Below are 22669 nucleotides of genomic sequence, written 5' to 3'. Positions count from 1 at the left end.
CATAGACAGTAAGAAGAGTCAGTTTTCTTGTACTTAAGTCGGCATTGTGCCTTTTGTATATAATTCCGATGCAATTTCTGTGTTTCATCGTCAATAAGAAGGTCAGAGGGATACAGTAACCTTGAAGTGAAGGATCGAAATCTATAACTAGTGTCACAGGAATGGTTCAAATCATAGCCCGTAAGAAGAGGCAGTTTTCTTGTACTTAAGTCTGCATTGCGCCTTTTGTATTTAATTCCGATGCAATTTCTGTCTTTCATCGTCAATACAACGGTCAGAGGGATACCGTAAACCTGAGGTGAAGCATCGGAATCTATTACTAGTGTCACATCAATTGTTCAAAATATAGACAGTAAGAAGAGTAAGTCTTCTTGTACTTAAGTCTGCAATGTGCCTTTTGGATATACTTCCGATGTAATTACTGTGTTTCATCGTCAATAAGAAGCACAGAGGGATACAGTAAACCTGAAGTGAAGTATAGGACTCTATAATTAGTGTCACAGGAATGGTTCAAAACATAGACAGTAAGAAGAGTCAGTTTTCTTGTACTTAAGTCGGCATGGTGCCTTTTGTATTTAATTCCGATGCAATTTCTGTGTTTCATCGTCAAAAAGAACGTCAGAGGGATACAGTAAACCTGAAGTGAAGCATCGGAATCTATAACTAGTGTCACAGGAATGGTTCAAAACATAGACAGTAAGAAGAGTTAGTCTTATTGTACTTAAGTCGGCATTGTGCCTTTTGTATTTAATTCCGATGCAATTTCTGTGTTTCATCTTCAATACGAAGGTCAGAGGGATACAGTAACCTGAAGTGTAGCATCGGAATCTATAACTGGTGTCACAGGAATGGTTCAAAACATAGACAGTAAGAAGGGTCAGACTTCTTGTACTTAAGTCGGCATTGTGCCTTGTGTATTTAATTCCGATGCAATATCTGTGTTTCTTCGTCAATAAGAAGGTCAGAGGGATACAGTAAACCTGAAGTGATGCATATTAATTTATAACCAGTGTCACAGGAATGGTTCAAAACATTGACAGTAAAAAGAATCAGTTTCTTGTACTTAAGTAGGCATTGTGCCTTTTGTATTTACTTTCGATGCAATTTCTGTGTTTCATCGTCAATAAGAAGGTCAGAGGGTTACAGTAAACCTGAACTGAAGCATCGGAATCTATAACAGGTGTCACAGGAATGGTTCAAAACATAGACAGTAAGAAGGGTCAGTCTTCTTGAACCTTAGGCGGCATTGTGCCTTTTATATTTAATTCCGATGCAAGATTTGTGTTTCTTCGTCAATACGAAGGTCAGAGTGATACAGTAAACCTGAAGTGAAGCATCGGAATCTGTAACTAGTGTCACAGGAATGGTTCAAAACATAGACAGTAGGAAGAGTTAGTTTTCTTGTACTTAAGTCGGCAATGTGCCTTTTGTATTTAATTCCCATGCAATTCCTGTGTTTCATCGTCAATAAGAAGGTCTGAGGGATACAGTAAAAATGAGGTGAAGCATCGGAATCTATAACTAGTGTCACATGAATGGTTCAAATCATATACAGTAAGAAGAGTCAGTTTTCTTGTACTTAAGTCGGCATTGTGCCTTTTGTATTTAATTCCCATGCAATTTCTGTGTTTCATCGTCAATAAGAAGGTCAGAGGGATACAGTAAACCTAAAGTGAAGCATCGGAATCTATAACTAGTGTCACATGAATGGTCTAAAACATAGACAGTAAGAAGAGTCAGTTTTCTTGTACTTAAGTCGGCATTATGCCTTTTGTATATAATACCGATGAAATTTCTGTGTTTCATCGTCAATAAGAAGGTCAGAGGGATACAGTAAACTGAAGTGAAGCATCGGAATCTATAACTAGTGTCACAGGAGCGGATCAAAGCATAGACAGTAAGAAGAGTCAGTTTTCTTGTACTTAAGTCGACCTTTGTGCCTTTTGTATTTAATTCCGAAGCAATTTCTGTGATTCATCGTCAATAAGAAGGTCAGAGGGATACAGTAAACCTGAAGTAAAGCATCGGAATCTATAACTAGTGTCACATGAATGGTTTAAATCATAGACAGTAAGAAGAGTCAGTTTTCTTGTACTTAAGTGCGCATTGTGCCTTTTGTATTTAATTCCGAAGCAATTTCTTTGTTTCATCGTCAATAAGAAGGTCAGAGGGATACAGTAAACCTGAAGTGAAGCATCGGAATCTATAACTAGTGTCACAGGAATGGTTCAAACATAGACAGTAAGAAGAGTCAGTTTTCTTGTACTTAAGTCGGCATTGTGCCTTTTGTATATAATTCCGATGCAATTTCTGTGTTTCATCGTCAATAAGAAGGTCAGAGGGATACAGAAACCTTGAAGTGAAGGATCGAAATCTACAACTAGTGTCACAGGAATGGTTCAAATCATAGCCCGTAAGAAGAGTCAGTTTTCTTGTACTTAAGTCTGCATTGCGCCTTTTGTATTTAATTCCGATGCAATTTCTGTCTTTCATCGTCCATACAACGGTCAGAGGGATACAGTAAACCTGAGGTGAAGCATCGGAATCTATTACTAGTGTCACATCAATTGTTCAAAATATAGACAGTAAGAAGGGTTAGTCTTCTTGTACTTAAGTCGGCAATGTGCCTTTTGTATATACTTCCGATGTAATTACTGTGTTTCATCGTCAATAAGAAGCTCAGAGGGATACAGTAAACCTGAAGTGAAGTATAGGGCTCTATAATTAGTGTCACAGGAATGGTTCAAAACATAGACAGTAAGAAGAGTCAGTTTTCTTGTACTTAAGTCGGCATTGTGCCTTTTGTATTTAATTCCGATGCAATTTCAGTGTTTCATCGTCAAAAAGAACGTCAGAGGGATACAGTAAACCTGAAGTGAAGCATCGGAATCTATAACTAGTGTCACAGGAATGGTTCAAAACATAGACAGTAAGAAGAGTTAGTCTTATTGTACTTAAGTCGGCATTGTGCCTTTTGTATTTAATTCCGATGCAATTTCTGTGTTTCATCTTCAATACGAAGGTCAGAGGGATACAGTAACCTGAAGTGTAGCATCGGAATCTATAACTGGTGTCACAGGAATGGTTCAAAACATAGACAGTAAGAAGGGTCAGTCTTCTTGTACTTAAGTCGGTATTGTGCCTTTTGTATATAATTCCGATGCAATTTCTGTGTTTCATCGTCAATAAGAAGGTCAGAGGGATACAGTAACCTTGAAGTGAAGGATCGAAATCTACAACTAGTGTCACAGGAATGGTTCAAATCATAGCCCGTAAGAAGAGTCAGTTTTCTTGTACTTAAGTCTGCATTGCGCCTTTTGTATTTAATTCCGATGCAATTTCTGTCTTTCATCGTCCATACAACGGTCAGAGGGATACAGTAAACCTGAGGTGAAGCATCGGAATCTATTACTAGTGTCACATCAATTGTTCAAAATATAGACAGTAAGAAGGGTTAGTCTTCTTGTACTTAAGTCGGCAATGTGCCTTTTGTATATACTTCCGATGTAATTACTGTGTTTCATCGTCAATAAGAATCTCAGAGGGATACAGTAAACCTGAAGTGAAGTATAGGACTCTATAATTAGTGTCACAGGAATGGTTCAAAACATAGACAGTAAGAAGAGTCAGTTTTCTTGTACTTAAGTCGGCATTGTGCCTTTTGTATTTAATTCCGATGCAATTTCTGTGTTTCATCGTCAAAAAGAACGTCAGAGGGATACAGTAAACCTGAAGTGAAGCATCGGAATCTATGACTAGTGTCACAGGAATGGTTCAAAACATAGACAGTAAGATGAGTTAGTCTTATTGTACTTAAGTCGGCATTGTGCCTTTTGTATTTAATTCCGATGCAATTTCTGTGTTTCATCTTCACTACGAAGGTCAGAGGGATACAGTAACCTGAAGTGTAGCATCGGAATCTATAACTGGTGTCACAGGAATGGTTCAAAACATAGACAGTAAGAAGGGTCAGTCTTCTTGTACTTAAGTCGGCATTGTGCCTTTTGTATTTAATTCCGATGCAATATCTGTGTTTCTTCGTCAATAAGAAGGTCAGAGGGATACAGTAAACCTGAAGTGATGCATATTAATTTATAACCAGTGTCACAGGAATGGTTCAAAACATTGACAGTAAAAAGAATCAGTTTCTTGTACTTAAGTAATCATTGTGCCTTTTGTATTTACTTCCGATGCAATTTCTGTGTTTCATCGTCAATAAGAAGGTCAGAGGGTTACAGTAAACCTGAACTGAAGCATCGGAATCTATAACAGGTGTCACAGGAATGCTTCAAAACATAGACAGTAAGAAGGGTCAGTTTTCTTGAACCTTAGGCGGCATTGTGCCTTTTATATTTAATTCCGATGCAAGATTTGTATTTTTCGTCAATACGAAGGTCAGAGTGATACAGTAAACCTGAAGTGAAGCATCGGAATCTGTAACTAGTGTCACAGGAATGGTTCAAAACATAGACAGTAGGAAGAGTTAGTTTTCTTGCACTTAAGTCGGCAAAGTGCCTTTTGTATTTAATTCCCATGCAATTCCTGTGTTTCATCGTCAATAAGAAGGTCTGAGGGATACAGTAAAAATGAGGTGAAGCATCGGAATCTATAACTAGTGTCACATGAATGGTTCAAATCATAGACAGTAAGAAGAGTCAGTTTTCTTGTACTTAAGTCGGCATTGTGCCTTTTGTATTTAATTCCCATGCAATTTCTGTGTTTCATCGTCAATAAGAAGGTCAGAGGGATACAGTAAACCTAAAGTGAAGCATCGGAATCTATAACTAGTGTCACAGGAATGGATCAAAGCATAGCCTGAAAGAAGAGTGAGTTATCTTGTACTTAAGTCGGCATCGTGCCTTTTGTATTTAGTTCCGAAGCAATTTCTGTGATTCATCGTCAATGAGAAGTTCAGAGGCATACAGTACACCTGGAGTAAAGCATCGGAATCTATAACTGGTGTCACATGAATGGTCTAAAACATAGACAGTAAGAAGATTCAGTTTTCTTGTACTTAAGTCGGCATTATGCCTTTTGTATATAATACCGATGAAATTTCTGTGTTTCATCGTCAATAAGAAGGTCAGAGGGATACAGTAAACTGAAGTGAAGCATCGGAATCCATAACTAGTGTCACAGGAGCGGATCAAAGCATAGACAGTAAGAAGAGTCAGTTTTCGTGTACTTAAGTCGGCATTGTGCCTTTTGTATTTAATTCCGAAGCAATTTCTGTGATTCATCGTCAATAACAAGGTCAGAGGGTTACAGTAAACCTGAAGTAAAGCATCGGAATCTATAACTAGTGTCACATGAATGGTTTAAATCATAGACAGTAAGAAGAGTCAGTTTTCTTGTACTTAAGTCGGCATTGTGACTTTTGGATTTAACTCCGATGCAATTTCTGTGTTTCATCGTCAATAAGAAGGTCAGAAGGTTACAGTAAACCTGAAGTGAAGCATCGGAATCTAAAACTAGTGTCACATGAATGGTTCAAACATAGACAGTAAGAAGAGTCAGTATTCTTGTACTTAAGTGCGCATTGTGCCTTTTGTATTTAATTCCGAAGCAATTTCTTTGTTTCATCGTCAATAAGAAGGTCAGAGGGATACAGTAAACCTGAAGTGAAGCATCGGAATCTATAACTAGTGTCACAGGAATGGTTCAAACATAGACAGTAAGAAGAGTCAGTTTTCTTGTACTTAAGTCGGCATTGTGCATTTTGTATATAATTCCGATGCAATTTCTGTGTTTCATCGTCAATAAGAAGGTCAGAGGGATACTGTAACCTTGAAGTGAAGGATCGAAAACTATAACTAGTGTCACAGGAATGGTTCAAATCTTAGCCCGTAAGAAGAGTCAGTTTTCTTGTACTTCAGTCTGCATTGCGCCTTTTGTATTTAATTCCGATGCAATTTCTGTCTTTCATCGTCAATACAACGGTCAGAGGGATACAGTAAACCTGAGGTGAAGCATCGGAATCTATAACTAGTGTCACATCAATTGTTCAAAATATATACAGTAAGAAGAGTCAGTCTTCTTGTACTTAAGTCGGCAATGTGCCTTTTGTATATACTTCCGATGTAATTACTGTGTTTCATCGTCAATAAGAAGCTCAGAGGGATACAGTAAACCTGAAGTGAAGTATAGGACTCTAGAATTAGTGTCACAGGAATGGTTCAAAACATAGACAGTAAAAAGAGTCAGTTTTCTTGTACTTAAGTCGGCATTGTGCCTTTTGTATTTAATTCCGATGCAATTTCTGTGTTTCATCGTCAAAAAGAACGTCAGAGGGATACAGTAAACCTGAAGTGAAGCATCGGAATCTATAACTAGATTCACAGGAATGGTTCAAAACATTGACAGTAAGAAGAGTTAGTCTTATTGTACTTAAGTCGGCATTGTGCCTTTTGTATTTAATTCCGATGCAATTTCTGTGTTTCATCTTCAATACGAAGGTCAGAGGGATACAGTAACCTGAAGTGTAGCATCGGAATCTATAACTGGTGTCACAGAAATGGTTCAAAACATAGACAGTAAGAAGGGTCAGTCTTCTTGTACTTAAGTCGGCATTGTGCCTTTTGTATTTAATTCCGATGCAATATCTGTGTTTCTTCGTCAATAAGAAGGTCAGGGGGATACAGTAAACCTGAAGTGATGCATATTAATTTATAACCAGTGTCACAGGAATGGTTCAAAACATTGACAGTTAAAAGAATCAGTTTCTTGTACTTAAGTAGGCATTGTGCCTTTTGTATTTACTTCCGATGCAATTTCTGTGTTTCATCGTCAATAAGAAGGTCAGAGGGTTTTAGTAAACATGAACTGAAGCATCGGAATCTATAACAGGTGTCACAGGAATGGTTCAAAACATAGACAGTAAGAAGGGTCAGTCTTCTTGAACCTAAGGCGGCATTGTGCCTTTTATATTTAATTCCGAAGCAAGATTTGTGTTTCTTCGTCAATACGATGGTCAGAGTGAACCAGTAAACCTGAAGTGAAGCATCGGAATCTGTAACTAGTGACACAGAAATGGTTCAAAACATAGACAGTAAGAAGAGCCAGTCCTCTTGTACTTGAGTCGGCATTGTGCCTTTTGTATTTAATTCCGATGTTATATCTGTGTTTCATTGTCAATAAGAAGGTCAGAGGGATTCAGTAAACCTGAAGTGAAGCATCGGAATCTATAACTAGTGTCACAGGAATGGTTCAATACATAGACAGTAAGAAGAGTCAGTTTTCTTGAACTTAAGACGGCATTGATCATTTTGTATGTAATTCCGATGCAATTTCTGTGTTTCATCGTCAATAAGAAGGTCAGAGGGATACAGTAAACCTGAAGTGAAGCATCGGAATCTATAACTAGTGTCACAGGAATGGTTCAAAACATAGACAGTAAGAAGAGTCAGTCTACTTGTACTTAAGTCGGCATTGTGTCTTTTGTATTTAATTAAGATGCAATTTCTGTGTTTCATCGTCAATATGAAGGTCAGAGGGATACAGTATACCTGATGTGAAGCATCGGAATCTATAACTAGTGTCACAGGAATGGTTGAACCCATAGACAGTAAGAAGACTCAGTGTTCTTGTACTGAAGTTGGCATTGTGCCTTTTGTATTTAATTAAGATGCATTTTCTGTGTTTCATCGTCAATAATAAGGTCAGAGGGATACAGTAAACCTGAAGTGAAGTATCGGAATCTATAACTAGTGTCATAGGAATGGTTCAAAACTTAGTCAGTAAGAAGAGTCAGATTTCTTGTACTTAAGTCGGCATTGTGCCTCTTGTATTTAATTCCGATGCAATTTCAGTGTCTCATCGTCAATAAGAAGGTCAGAGGGAAACAGTGAACCTGTAGTGAAGCATCGGAATCTATAACTAGTGTCACAGGTATGGTTCAAAACATAGACAGTAAGAAGAGTCAGTTTTGTAGTACTTAAGTCGGCATTGTGCCTTTTGTATTTAATTCCGATGCAATTTCTGTGTTTCATCGTCAATAAGAAGGTCCGAGAAATACAGTAAACCTGAAGTGAAGCATCGGAATCTGTAACTAGTGTCACAGGAATGGTTCAAAACATAGACAGTAAGAAGAGTCAGTTTTCTTGTACTTCAGTCGTCATTGTTCCATTTGTATTTCATTCCGATGCAATATCTGTATTTCATCGTCAATAAGAAGGTCAGAGGGATACAGTAAACCTGAAGTGAAGCATCAGAATCTATAACTAGTGTCACAGGAATGGTTAAAATCATAGACTGTAAGAAGAGTAAGTTTTCTTGTACATAAGTCGGCATTGTGCCTTTTGTATTTAATTCCTATGCAATTTCTGTGTTTCATTGTCAATAAGAAGGTCAGAGGGATACAGTAAACCTGAAGTGAAGCATCGGAATCTATAACTAGTGTCACAGGAATGTTTCAAACATAGACAGTAAGACGAGTCCGTTTTCTTGTACTTATGTCGGCATTATGCCTTTTGTATTTAATTCCGATGAAATTTCTGTGTTTCATCGTCAATAAGAAGGTCAGAGGGATACAGTAAACCTGAAGTGAAGCATCGGAATCAATATTTAGTGTCACAGGAATGGTTCAAAATATAGACAGTAAGAAGAGTCAGTTTTCTTGTACTTAATTCGGCATTGTGACTTTTCTATTTAATTCCGACGCAATTTTTGTGTTTCATCGTCAATGAGAAGGTCAGAGGGATGCAGTAAACCTGAAGTGAAGCACCGGCATCTATAACTAGTGTCATAGGAATGGTTCAAAACATAGACAGTAAGAAGAGTCAGTTTTCTTGTACTTAAGTCGGCATTGTTCCTTTTCTATTTAATTCCGATGCAATTTCTATGTTTCATCGTCAATAAGAAGGTCTCAGGGATGCAGTAAACCTGAAGTGAAGCATCGGAATGTATAACAAGTGTCACAGGAATGGTTCAAAACATAGACAGTAGAAGAGTCAGTTTTCTTGTACTTAAGTCGGTATTGTGCCTTTTGTATTTAATACCGATGCAATTTCTGTGTTTCATCAACAATAAGAAGGTCAGAAGGATACAGTAAACCTGAAGTGAAGCATCGGAATCTATAACTAGTGTCACAGGAATGGGTCGAAACTTAGACAGTAAGAGGAGTCAGTTTTCTTGTACTTAAGTCGGCATTGTGCCTTTTGTATTTAATTTCCATGCAATTTCTGTGTTTCATCGTCAATAAGAAGGTCTGAGAGATACAGTAAACATGAGGTGAAGCATCGGAATCTATAACTAGTGTCACATGAATGGTTCAAATCATAGACAGTAAGAAGAGTCAGTTTTCTTGTACTTAAGTCGGCATTGTGCCTTTTGTATTTAATTCCGATGCAATTTCTGTGTTTCATCGTCAATAAGAAGGTCAGAGGGAAACAATTAACCTGAAGTGAAGCATCGGAATCTATAACTAGTGTCACAGGAATGGTTCAAAACATAGACAGTAGGAAGAGTTAGTTTTCTTGTACTTAAGTCGGCATTGTGCCTTTTGTATTTAATTCCCATGCAAATTCTGTGTTTCATCGTCAATAAGAAGGTCTGAGGGATACAGTAAACCTGAGGTGAAGCATCGGAATCTATAACTAGTGTCACATGAATGGTTCAAATCATAGACAGTAAGAAGAGTCAATTTTCTTGTACTTAAGTCGGCATTGTGCCTTTTGTATTTAATTCCGATGCAATTTCTGTGTTTCATCGTCAATCCGAAGATCAGAGGGATACAGTAACCTAAAGTGAAGCATCGGAATCTATAACTAGTGTCACAGGAGTGGATCAAAGCATAGACTGAAAGAAGAGTCAGTTATCTTGTACTTAAGTCGGCATTGTGCCTTTTGTATTTAGTTCTGAAGCAATTTCTGTGATTCATCGTCAATGAGAAGGTCAGAGGGATACAGTACACCAGGAGTAAAGCATCGGAATCTATAACTAGTGTCACAGGAATGGTTCAAAGCATAGACAGAAAGAAGAGTCAGTTTATTGTACTTAAGTCGGCATTGTGCCTTTTGTATTTAATTCCGACGCAATTTCTGTGTTTCATCGTCAATAAGAAGGTCAGAGGAATACAGTTAACCTGAAGTGAAGCATCGGAATCTATAACTAGTGTCACACTAATGGTTCAAAACATAGACAGTAAGAAGAGTCCGTTTTCTTGTACTTAAGTCGTCATTGTGCCATTTGTATTTAATTTCGATGCAATATCTGTGTTTCATCATCAACAAGAAGGTCAGAGGGATACAGTAAACCTGAAGTGAAGCATCGGAATCTATAACTAGTGTCACATGAATGGTTCAAACATAGACAGTAAGAAGAGTCAGTTTTCCTATACATAAGTCGGCATTGTGACTTATGTATTTTATTCCGTTGCAATTTCTGTGTTTCATCGTCAATAAGAAGGTCAGAGTGATACAGTAAACTTGAAGTGAAGAATCGGAATCTATAAATAGTGTCACATGAATGGTTCAAAACATAGAGAGTAAGAAGTGTCCGTTTTCTTGTACTTAAGTCGGCAATGTGCCTTTTGTATTTAATTCCCATGCAATTTCTGTTTTCATCGTCAATAAGAAGGTCTGAGGGATACAGTAAACCTGAGGTGAAGCATCGGAATCTATAACTAGTGTCACATGAATGGTTCAAATCATAGACAGTAAGAAGAGTCAGTTTTCTTGTACTTAAGTCGGCATTGTGCCTTTTGTATTTAATTCCGATGCAATTTCTGTGTTTCATCGTCAATAAGAAGGTCAGAGGAATACAGTAACCTAAAGTGAAGCATCGGAATCTATAACTAGTGTCACATGAATGGTTCAAAGCATAGACAGTAAGATGAGTCAGTTATCTTGTACTTAAGTCGGCATTGTGCCTTTGTATTTAATTACGATGCTATTTCTGTGTTTCATCGTCAATAAGAAGGTCAAAGGAATACCGTAAACCTGAAGTGAAGTATCGGAATCTATAACTAGTGTCACAGGAGTGGATCAAAGCATAGACTGAAAGAAGAGTCAGTTATCTTGTACTTAAGTCGGCATTGGGCCTTTTGTATTTAGTTCCGAAGCAATTTCTGTGATTCATCGTCAATGAGAAGGTCAGAGGGATACAGTACACCAGGAGTAAAGCATCGGAATCTATAACTAGTGTCACAGGATGGTTCAAAGCATAGACAGAAAGAAGAGTCAGTTTATTGTACTTAAGTCGGCATTGTGACTTTTGTATTTTATTCCGTTGCAATTTCTGTGTTTCATCGTCAATAAGAAGGTCAGAGTGATACAGTAAACCTGAAGTGAAGAATCGGAATCTATAAATAGTGTCACATGAATGGTTCAAAACATAGAGAGTAAGAAGTGTCCGTTTTCTTGTACTTAAGTCGGCATTGTGCGTTTTGTATTTAATTCCGATGCAATTTCTGTGTTTCATCGTCAATAAGAAGGTCAGAGGGATACAGTTAACCTGAAGTGAAGCATCGTAATCCATAACTAGTGTCACAGGAATGGTTCAAAACATAGACGGTAGGAAGAGTTAGTTTTCTTGTACTTAAGTCGGCAATGTGCCTTTTGTATTTAATTCCCATGCAATTTCTGTGTTTCATCGTCAATAAGAAGGTCTGAGGGATACAGTAAAAATGAGGTGAAGCATCGGAATCTATAACTAGTGTCACATGAATGGTTCAAATCATAGACAGTAAGAAGAGTCAGTTTTCTTGTACTTAAGTCGGCATTGTGCCTTTTGTATTTAATTCCGATGCAATATCTGTGTTTCATCGTCAATAAGAAGGTCAGAGGGATACAGTAAACCTGAAGTGAAGCATCGGAATCTATAACTAGTGTCACAGGAATGGATCAAAGCATAGACTGAAAGAAGAGTGAGTTATGTTGTACTTAAGTCGGCATTGTGCCTTTTGTATTTAATTCCGATGCAATTTCTGAGTTTCATCGTCAATAAGAAGGTCCGAGGAATACAGTAAACCTGAAGTGAAGCATCGGAATCTGTAACTAGTGTCACAGGAATGGTTCAAAACATAGACAGTAAGAAGAGTCAGTTTTCTTGTACTTCAGTCGTCATTGTTCCATTTGTATTTCATTCCGATGCAATATCTGTATTTCATCGTCAATAAGAAGGTCAGAGGGATACAGTAAACCTGAAGTGAAGCATCAGAATCTATAACTAGTGTCACAGGAATGGTTAAAATCATAGACTGTAAGAAGAGTAAGTTTTCTTGTACATAAGTCGGCATTGTGCCTTTTGTATTTAATTCCTATGCAATTTCTGTGTTTCATTGTCAATAAGAAGGTCAGAGGGATACAGTAAACCTGAAGTGAAGCATCGGAATCTATAACTAGTGTCACAGGAATGTTTCAAACATAGACAGTAAGACGAGTCCGTTTTCTTGTACTTATGTCGGCATTATGCCTTTTGTATTTAATTCCGATGAAATTTCTGTGTTTCATCGTCAATAAGAACGTCAGAGGGATACAGTAAACCTGAAGTGAAGCATCGGAATCAATATTTAGTGTCACAGGAATGGTTCAAAATATAGACAGTAAGAGGAGTCAGTTTTCTTGTACTTAATTCGGCATTGTGACTTTTCTATTTAATTCCGACGCAATTTTTGTGTTTCATCGTCAATGAGAAGGTCAGAGGGATGCAGTAAACCTGAAGCGAAGCACCGGCATCTATAACTAGTGTCATAGGAATGGTTCAAAACATAGACAGTAAGAAGAGTCAGTTTTCTTGTACTTAAGTCGGCATTGTTCCTTTTCTATTTAATTCCGATGCAATTTCTATGTTTCATCGTCAATAAGAAGGTCTCAGGGATGCAGTAAACCTGAAGTGAAGCATCGGAATGTATAACAAGTGTCACAGGAATGGTTCAAAACATAGACAGTAGAAGAGTCAGTTTTCTTGTACCTAAGTCGGTATTGTGCCTTTTGTATTTAATACCGATGCAATTTCTGTGTTTCATCAACAATAAGAAGGTCAGAAGGATACAGTAAACCTGAAGTGAAGCATCGGAATCTATAACTAGTGTCACAGGAATGGGTCGAAACTTAGACAGTAAGAGGAGTCAGTTTTCTTGTACTTAAGTCGGCATTGTGCCTTTTGTATTTAATTTCCATGCAATTTCTGTGTTTCATCGTCAATAAGAAGGTCTGAGAGATACAGTAAACATGAGGTGAAGCATCGGAATCTATAACTAGTGTCACATGAATGGTTCAAATCATAGACAGTAAGAAGAGTCAGTTTTCTTGTACTTAAGTCGGCATTGTGCCTTTTGTATTTAATTCCGATGCAATTTCTGTGTTTCATCGTCAATAAGAAGGTCAGAGGGATACAATTAACCTGAAGTGAAGCATCGGAATCTATAACTAGTGTCACAGGAATGGTTCAAAACATAGACAGTAGGAAGAGTTAGTTTTCTTGTACTTAAGTCGGCATTGTGCCTTTTGTATTTAATTCCCATGCAAATTCTGTGTTTCATCGTCAATAAGAAGGTCTGAGGGATACAGTAAACCTGAGGTGAAGCATCGGAATCTATAACTAGTGTCACATGAATGGTTCAAATCATAGACAGTAAGAAGAGTCAGTTTTCTTGTACTTAAGTCGGCATTGTGCCTTTTGTATTTAATTCCGATGCAATTTCTGTGTTTCATCGTCAATAAGAAGATCAGAGGGATACAGTAACCTAAAGTGAAGCATCGGATTCTATAACTAGTGTCACAGGAGTGGATCAAAGCATAGACTGAAAGAAGAGTCAGTTATCTTGTACTTAAGTCGGCATTGTGCCTTTTGTATTTAGTTCTGAAGCAATTTCTGTGATTCATCGTCAATGAGAAGGTCAGAGGGATACAGTACACCAGGAGTAAAGCATCGGAATCTATAACTAGTGTCACAGGAATGGTTCAAGGCATAGACAGAAAGAAGAGTCAGTTTATTGTACTTAAGTCGGCATTGTGCCTTTTGTATTTAATTCCGACGCAATTTCTGTGTTTCATCGTCAATAAGAAGGTCAGAGGAATACAGTTAACCTGAAGTGAAGCATCGGAATCTATAACTAGTGTCACACGAATGGTTCAAAACATAGACAGTAAGAAGAGTCCGTTTTCTTGTACTTAAGTCGTCATTGTGCCATTTGTATTTAATTTCGATGCAATATCTGTGTTTCATCATCAACAAGAAGGTCAGAGGGATACAGTAAACCTGAAGTGAAGCATCGGAATCTATAACTAGTGTCACATGAATGGTTCAAACATAGACAGTAAGAAGAGTCAGTTTTCCTATACATAAGTCGGCATTGTGACTTATGTATTTAATTCCGTTACAATTTCTGTGTTTCATCGTCAATAAGAAGGTCAGAGTGATACAGTAAACCTGAAGTGAAGAATCGGAATCTATAAATAGTGTCACATGAATGGTTCAAAACATAGAGAGTAAGAAGTGTCCGTTTTCTTGTACTTAAGTCGGAATTGTGCGTTTTGTATTTAATTCCGATGCAATTTCTGTGTTTCATCGTCAATAAGAAGGTCAGAGGGATACAGTTAACCTGAAGTGAAGCATCTGAATCTATAACTAGTGTCACAGGAATGGTTCAAAACATAGACAGTAGGAAGAGTTAGTTTTCTTGTACTTAAGTCGGCAATGTGCCTTTTGTATTTAATTCCCATGCAATTTCTGTTTTCATCGTCAATAAGAAGGTCTGAGGGATACAGTAAACCTGAGGTGAAGCATCGGAATCTATAACTAGTGTCACATGAATGGTTCAAATCATAGACAGTAAGAAGAGTCAGTTTTCTTGTACTTAAGTCGGCATTGTGCCTTTTGTATTTAATTCCGATGCAATTTCTGTGTTTCATCGTCAATAAGAAGGTCAGAGGGATACAGTAACCTAAAGTGAAGCATCGGAATCTATAACTAGTGTCACATGAATGGTTCAAAGCATAGACAGTAAGATGAGTCAGTTATCTTGTACTTAAGTCGGCATTGTGCCTTTGTATTTAATTACGATGCTATTTCTGTGTTTCATCGTCAATAAGAAGGTCAGAGGGATACCGTAAACCTGAAGTGAAGTATCGGAATCTATAACTAGTGTCACAGGAGTGGATCAAAGCATAGACTGAAAGAAGAGTCAGTTATCTTGTACTTAAGTCGGCATTGGGCCTTTTGTATTTAGTTCCGAAGCAATTTCTGTGATTCATCGTCAATGAGAAGGTCAGAGGGATACAGTACACCAGGAGTAAAGCATCGGAATCTATAACTAGTGTCACAGGATGGTTCAAAGCATAGACAGAAAGAAGAGTCAGTTTATTGTACTTAAGTCGGCATTGTGCCTTTTGTATTTAATTCCGACGCAATTTCTGTGTTTCATCGTCAATAAGAAGGTCAGAGGAATACAGTTTACCTGAAGTGAAGCATCGGAATCTATAACTAGTGTCACACGAATGGTTCAAAACATAGACAGAAAGAAGAGTCCGTTTTCTTGTACTTAAGTCGTCATTGTGCCATTTGTATTTAATTTCGATGCAATATCTGTGTTTCATCATCAACAAGAAGGTCAGAGGGATACAGTAAACCTGAAGTGAAGCATCGGAATCTATAACTAGTGTCACATGAATGGTTCAAACATAGACAGTAAGAAGAGTCAGTTTTCCTATACATAAGTCGGCATTGTGACTTTTGTATTTTATTCCGTTGCAATTTCTGTGTTTCATCGTCAATAAGAAGGTCAGAGTGATACAGTAAACCTGAAGTGAAGAATCGGAATCTATAAATAGTGTCACATGAATGGTTCAAAACATAGAGAGTAAGAAGTGTCCGTTTTCTTGTACTTAAGTCGGCATTGTGCGTTTTGTATTTAATTCCGATGCAATTTCTGTGTTTCATCGTCAATAAGAAGGTCAGAGGGATACAGTTAACCTGAAGTGAAGCATCGTAATCCATAACTAGTGTCACATGAATGGTTCAAAACATAGACGGTAGGAAGAGTTAGTTTTCTTGTACTTAAGTCGGCAATGTGCCTTTTGTATTTAATTCCCATGCAATTTCTGTGTTTCATCGTCAATAAGAAGGTCTGAGGGATACAGTAAAAATGAGGTGAAGCATCGGAATCTATAACTAGTGTCACATGAATGGTTCAAATCATAGACAGTAAGAAGAGTCAGTTTTCTTGTACTTAAGTCGGCATTGTGCCTTTTGTATTTAATTCCGATGCAATTTCTGTGTTTCATCGTCAATAAGAAGGTCAGAGGGATACAGTAAACCTAAAGTGAAGCATCGGAATCTATAACTAGTGTCACAGGAATGGATCAAAGCATAGACTGAAAGAAGAGTGAGTTATGTTGTACTTAAGTCGGCATTGTACCTTTTGTATTTAATTCCGATGCAATGTCTGTGTTTCATCGTCAATAAGAAGGTCCGAGGAATACAGTAAACCTGAAGTGAAGCATCGGAATCTGTAACTAGTGTCACAGGAATGGTTCAAAACATAGACAGTAAGAAGAGTCAGTTTTCTTGTACTTCAGTCGTCATTGTTCCATTTGTATTTCATTCCGATGCAATATCTGTATTTCATCGTCAATAAGAAGGTCAGAGGGATACAGTAAACCTGAAGTGAAGCATCAGAATCTATAACTAGTGTCACAGGAATGGTTAAAATGATAGACTGTAAGAAGAGTAAGTTTTCTTGTACATAAGTCGGCATTGTGCCTTTTGTATTTAATTCCTATGCAATTTCTGTGTTTCATTGTCAATAAGAAGGTCAGAGGGATACAGTAAACCTGAAGTGAAGCATCGGAATCTATAACTAGTGTCACAGGAATGTTTCAAACATAGACAGTAAGACGAGTCCGTTTTCTTGTACTTATGTCGGCATTATGCCTTTTGTATTTAATTCCGATGAAATTTCTGTGTTTCATCGTCAATAAGAAGGTCAGAGGGATACAGTAAACCTGAAGTGAAGCATCGGAATCAATATTTAGTGTCACAGGAATGGTTCAAAATATAGACAGTAAGAAGAGTCAGTTTTCTTGTACTTAATTCGGCATTGTGACTTTTCTATTTAATTCCGACGCAATTTTTGTGTTTCATCGTCAATGAGAAGGTCAGAGGGATGCAGTAAACCTGAAGTGAAGCACCGGCATCTATAACTAGTGTCATAGGAATGGTTCAAAACATAGACAGTAAGAAGAGTCAGTTTTCTTGTACTTAAGTCGGCATTGTTCCTTTTCTATTTAATTCCGATGCAATTTCTATGTTTCATCGTCAATAAGAAGGTCTCAGGGATGCAGTAAACCTGAAGTGAAGCATCGGAATGTATAACAAGTGTCACAGGAATGGTTCAAAACATAGACAGTAGAAGAGTCAGTTTTCTTGTACTTAAGTCGGTATTGTGCCTTTTGTATTTAATACCGATGCAATTTCTGTGTTTCATCAACAATAAGAAGGTCAGAAGGATACAGTAAACCTGAAGTGAAGCATCGGAATCTATAACTAGTGTCACAGGAATGGGTCGAAACTTAGACAGTAAGAGGAGTCAGTTTTCTTGTACTTAAGTCGGCATTGTGCCTTTTGTATTTAATTTCCATGCAATTTCTGTGTTTCATCGTCAATAAGAAGGTCTGAGAGATACAGTAAACATGAGGTGAAGCATCGGAATCTATAACTAGTGTCACATGAATGGTTCAAATCATAGACAGTAAGAAGAGTCAGTTTTCTTGTACTTAAGTCGGCATTGTGCCTTTTGTATTTAATTCCGATGCAATTTCTGTGTTTCATCGTCAATAAGAAGGTCAGAGGGATACAATTAACCTGAAGTGAAGCATCGGAATCTATAACTAGTGTCACAGGAATGGTTCAAAACATAGACAGTAGGAAGAGTTAGTTTTCTTGTACTTAAGTCGGCATTGTGCCTTTTGTATTTAATTCCCATGCAAATTCTGTGTTTCATCGTCAATAAGAAGGTCTGAGGGATACAGTAAACCTGAGGTGAAGCATCGGAATCTATAACTAGTGTCACATGAATGGTTCAAATCATAGACAGTAAGAAGAGTCAGTTTTCTTGTACTTAAGTCGGCATTGTGCCTTTTGTATTTAATTCCGATGCAATTTCTGTGTTTCATCGTCAATAAGAAGATCAGAGGGATACAGTAACCTAAAGTGAAGCATCGGAATCTATAACTAGTGTCACAGGAGTGGATCAAAGCATAGACTGAAAGAAGAGTCAGTTATCTTGTACTTAAGTCGGCATTGTGCCTTTTGTATTTAGTTCTGAAGCAATTTCTGTGATTCATCGTCAATGAGAAGGTCAGAGGGATACAGTACACCAGGAGTAAAGCATCGGAATCTATAACTAGTGTCACAGGAATGGTTCAAAGCATAGACAGAAAGAAGAGTCAGTTTATTGTACTTAAGTCGGCATTGTGCCTTTTGTATTTAATTCCGACGCAATTTCTGTGTTTCATCGTCAATAAGAAGGTCAGAGGAATACAGTTAACCTGAAGTGAAGCATCGGAATCTATAACTAGTGTCACACGAATGGTTCAAAACATAGACAGTAAGAAGAGTCCGTTTTCTTGTACTTAAGTCGTCATTGTGCCATTTGTATTTAATTTCGATGCAATATCTGTGTTTCATCATCAACAAGAAGGTCAGAGGGATACAGTAAACCTGAAGTGAAGCATCGGAATCTATAACTAGTGTCACATGAATGGTTCAAACATAGACAGTAAGAAGAGTCAGTTTTCCTATACATAAGTCGGCATTGTGACTTATGTATTTTATTCCGTTGCAGTTTCTGTGTTTCATCGTCAATAAGAAGGTCAGAGTGATACAGTAAACCTGAAGTGAAGAATCGGAATCTATAAATAGTGTCACATGAATGGTTCAAAACATAGAGAGTAAGAAGTGTCCGTTTTCTTGTACTTAAGTCGGCATTGTGCGTTTTGTATTTAATTCCGATGCAATTTCTGTGTTTCATCGTCAATAAGAAGGTCAGAGGGATACAGTTAACCTGAAGTGAAGCATCTGAATCTATAACTAGTGTCACAGGAATGGTTCAAAACATAGACAGTAGGAAGAGTTACTTTTCTTGTACTTAAGTCGGCAATGTGCCTTTTGTATTTAATTCCCATGCAATTTCTGTTTTCATCGTCAATAAGAAGGTCTGAGGGATACAGTAAACCTGAGGTGAAGCATCGGAATCAATAACTAGTGTCACATGAATGGTTCAAATCATAGACAGTAAGAAGAGTCAGTTTTCTTGTACTTAAGTCGGCATTGTGCCTTTTGTATTTAATTCCGATGCAATTTCTGTGTTTCATCGTCAATAAGAAGGTCAGAGGGATACAGTAACCTAAAATGAAGCATCGGAATCTATAACTAGTGTCACATGAATGGTTCAAAGCATAGACAGTAAGATGAGTCAGTTATCTTGTACTTAAGTCGGCATTGTGCCTTTGTATTTAATTACGATGCTATTTCTGTGTTTCATCGTCAATAAGAAGGTCAGAGGGGTACCGTAAACCTGAAGTGAAGTATCGGAATCTATAACTAGTGTCACAGGAGTGGATCAAAGCATAGACTTAAGTCGGCATTGGGCCTTTTGTATTTAGTTCCGAAGCAATTTCTGTGATTGATCGTCAATGAGAAGGTCAGAGGGATACAGTACACCAGGAGTAAAGCATCGGAATCTATAACTAGTGTCACAGGATGGTTCAAAGCATAGACAGAAAGAAGAGTCATTTTATTGTACTTAAGTCGGCATTGTGCCTTTTGTATTTAATTCCGACGCAATTTCTGTGTTTCATCGTCAATAAGAAGGTCAGAGGAATACAGTTTACCTGAAGTGAAGCATCGGAATCTATAACTAGTGTCACACGAATGGTTCAAAACATAGACAGAAAGAAGAGTCCGTTTTCTTGTACTTAAGTCGTCATTGTGCCATTTGTATTTAATTTCGATGCAATATCTGTGTTTCATCATCAACAAGAAGGTCAGAGGGATACAGTAAACCTGAAGTGAAGCATCGGAATCTATAACTAGTGTCACATGAATGGTTCAAACATAGACAGTAAAAAGAGTCAGTTTTCCTATACATAAGTCGGCATTGTGACTTTTGTATTTTATTCCGTTGCAATTTCTGTGTTTCATCGTCAATAAGAAGGTCAGAGTGATATAGTAAACCTGAAGTGAAGAATCGGAATCTATAAATAGTGTCACATGAATGGTTCAAAACATAGAGAGTAAGAAGTGTCCGTTTTCTTGTACTTAAGTCGGCATTGTGCGTTTTGTATTTAATTCCGATGCAATTTCTGTGTTTCATCGTCAATAAGAAGGTCAGAGGGATACAGTTAACCTGAAGTGAAGCATCGTAATCCATAACTAGTGTCACAGGAATGGTTCAAAACATAGACGGTAGGAAGAGTTAGTTTTCTTGTACTTAAGTCGGCAATGTGCCTTTTGTATTTAATTCCCATGCAATTTCTGTGATTCATCGTCAATAAGAAGGTCTGAGGGATACAGTAAAAATGAGGTGAAGCATCGGAATCTATAACTAGTGTCACATGAATGGTTCAAATCATAGACAGTAAGAAGAGTCAGTTTTCTTGTACTTAAGTCGGCATTGTGCCTTTTGTATTTAATTCCGATGCAATTTCTGTGTTTCATCGTCAATAAGAAGGTCAGAGGGATACAGTAAACCTGAAGTGAAGCATCGGAATCTATAACTAGTGTCACAGGAATGGATCAAAGCATAGACTGAAAGAAGAGTGAGTTATGTTGTACTTAAGTCGGCATTGTGCCTTTTGTATTTAGTTCCGAAGCAATTTCTGTGATTCATCGTCAATGAGAAGTTCAGAGGGATACAGTACACCTGGAGTAAGGCATCGGAATCTATAACTAGTGTCACATGAATGGTCTAAAACATAGACAGTAAGAAGAGTCAGTTTTCTTGTACTTAAGTCGGCATTATTCCTTTTGTATATAATACCGATGAAATTTCTGTGTTTCGTCGTCAATAAGAAGGTCAGAGGGATACAGTAAACTGAAGTGAAGCATCGGAATCTGTAACTAGCGTTACAGGAGCGGATCAAAGCATAGACAGTAAGAAGAGTCAGTTTTCTTGTACTTAAGTCTGCATTGTGCCTTTTGTATTTAATTCCGAAGCAATTTCTGCGATTCATCGTCAATAAGAAGGTCAGAGGGATACAGTAATCCTGAAGTAAAGCATCGGAATCTATAACTAGTGTCACATGAATGGTTTATATCATAGACAGTAAGAAGAGTCAGTTTTCTTGTACTTAAGTCGGCATTGTGAGTTTTGGATTTAACTCCATTGCAATTTCTGTGTTTCATCGTCAATAAGAAGGCCAGAGGGTTACAGTAAACCTGAAGTGAAGCATCGGAATCTAAAACTAGTGTCACATGAATGGTTCAAACATAGACAGTGAGAAGAGTCAGTTTTCTTGTACTTAAGTGCGCATTGTGCCTTTTGTATTTAATTCCGATGCAATTTCTTTGTTTCATCGTCAATAAGAAGGTCAGAGGGATACAGTAAACCTGAAGTGAAGCATCGGAATCTATAACTAGTGTCAGGAATGGTTCAAACATAGACAGTAACGAGAGTCAGTTTTCTTGTACTTAAGTCGGCATTGTGCCTTTTGTATATAATTCCGGTGCAATTTCTGTGTTTCATCGTCAATAAGAAGGTCAGAGGGATACAGTATACCTGATCTGAAGCATCGGAATCTATAACTAGTGTCACATGAATGGTTCAAACATAGACAGTAAGAAGAGTCAGTTTTCTTGTACATAAGTCGGCATTGTTCCTTTTGTATTTAATTCCGTTGCAATTTCTGTGTTTCATCGTCAATATGAAGGTCAGATGGATACAGTAAACCTGAAGTGAAGCATCGGAATCCATAATTAGTGTCACATGAATGGATCAAAACATAGAGAGTAAGAAGAGTCAGTTTTCTTGTACTTAAGTCGACATTGTGCGTTTTCTATTTAATTCCGATGCAATTTCTGTGTTTCATCGTCAATAAGAAGGACAGAGGGATACAGTAACCTTGAAGTGAAGCACCGAAATCTATAACTAGTGTCACAGGAATGGTTCAAATCATAGCCCGTAAGAAGAGTCAGTTTTCTTGTACTTAAGTCTGCATTGTGCCTTTTGTATTTAATTCCGATGGAATTTCTGTCTTTCATCGTCAATACAAAGGTCAGAGGGATACAGTAAACCTGAGGTGAAGCATCGGAATCTATAACTAGTGTCACATCAATTGTTCAAAATATAGACAGTAAGAAGAGTCAGTCTTCTGGTACGTAAGTCGGCAATGTGCCTTTTGTATATACTTCCGATTTAATTACAGTGTTTCATCGTCAATAAGAAGCTCAGAGGGATACAGTAAACCTGAAGTGAAGTATAGGACTCTATAATTAGTGTCACAGAAATGGTTCAAAACATAGACAGTAAGAAGAGTCAGTTTTCTTGTACTTAAGTCGGCATTGTGCCTTTTGTATTTAATTCCGATGCAATTTCTGTGTTTCATCGTCAAAAAGAACGTCAGAGGGATACAGTAAACCTGAAGTGAAGCATCGGAATCTATAACTAGTGTCACAGGAATGGTTCAAAACATAGACAATAAGAAGAGTTAGTCTTATTGTACATAAGTCG

The sequence above is a fragment of the Schistocerca serialis genome, chromosome 10, assembly GCF_023864345.2.
Source record: "Schistocerca serialis cubense isolate TAMUIC-IGC-003099 chromosome 10, iqSchSeri2.2, whole genome shotgun sequence".
NCBI classification, from domain to species: domain Eukaryota; kingdom Metazoa; phylum Arthropoda; class Insecta; order Orthoptera; family Acrididae; genus Schistocerca; species Schistocerca serialis.
This window is presented reverse-complemented; position numbering follows the sequence as displayed.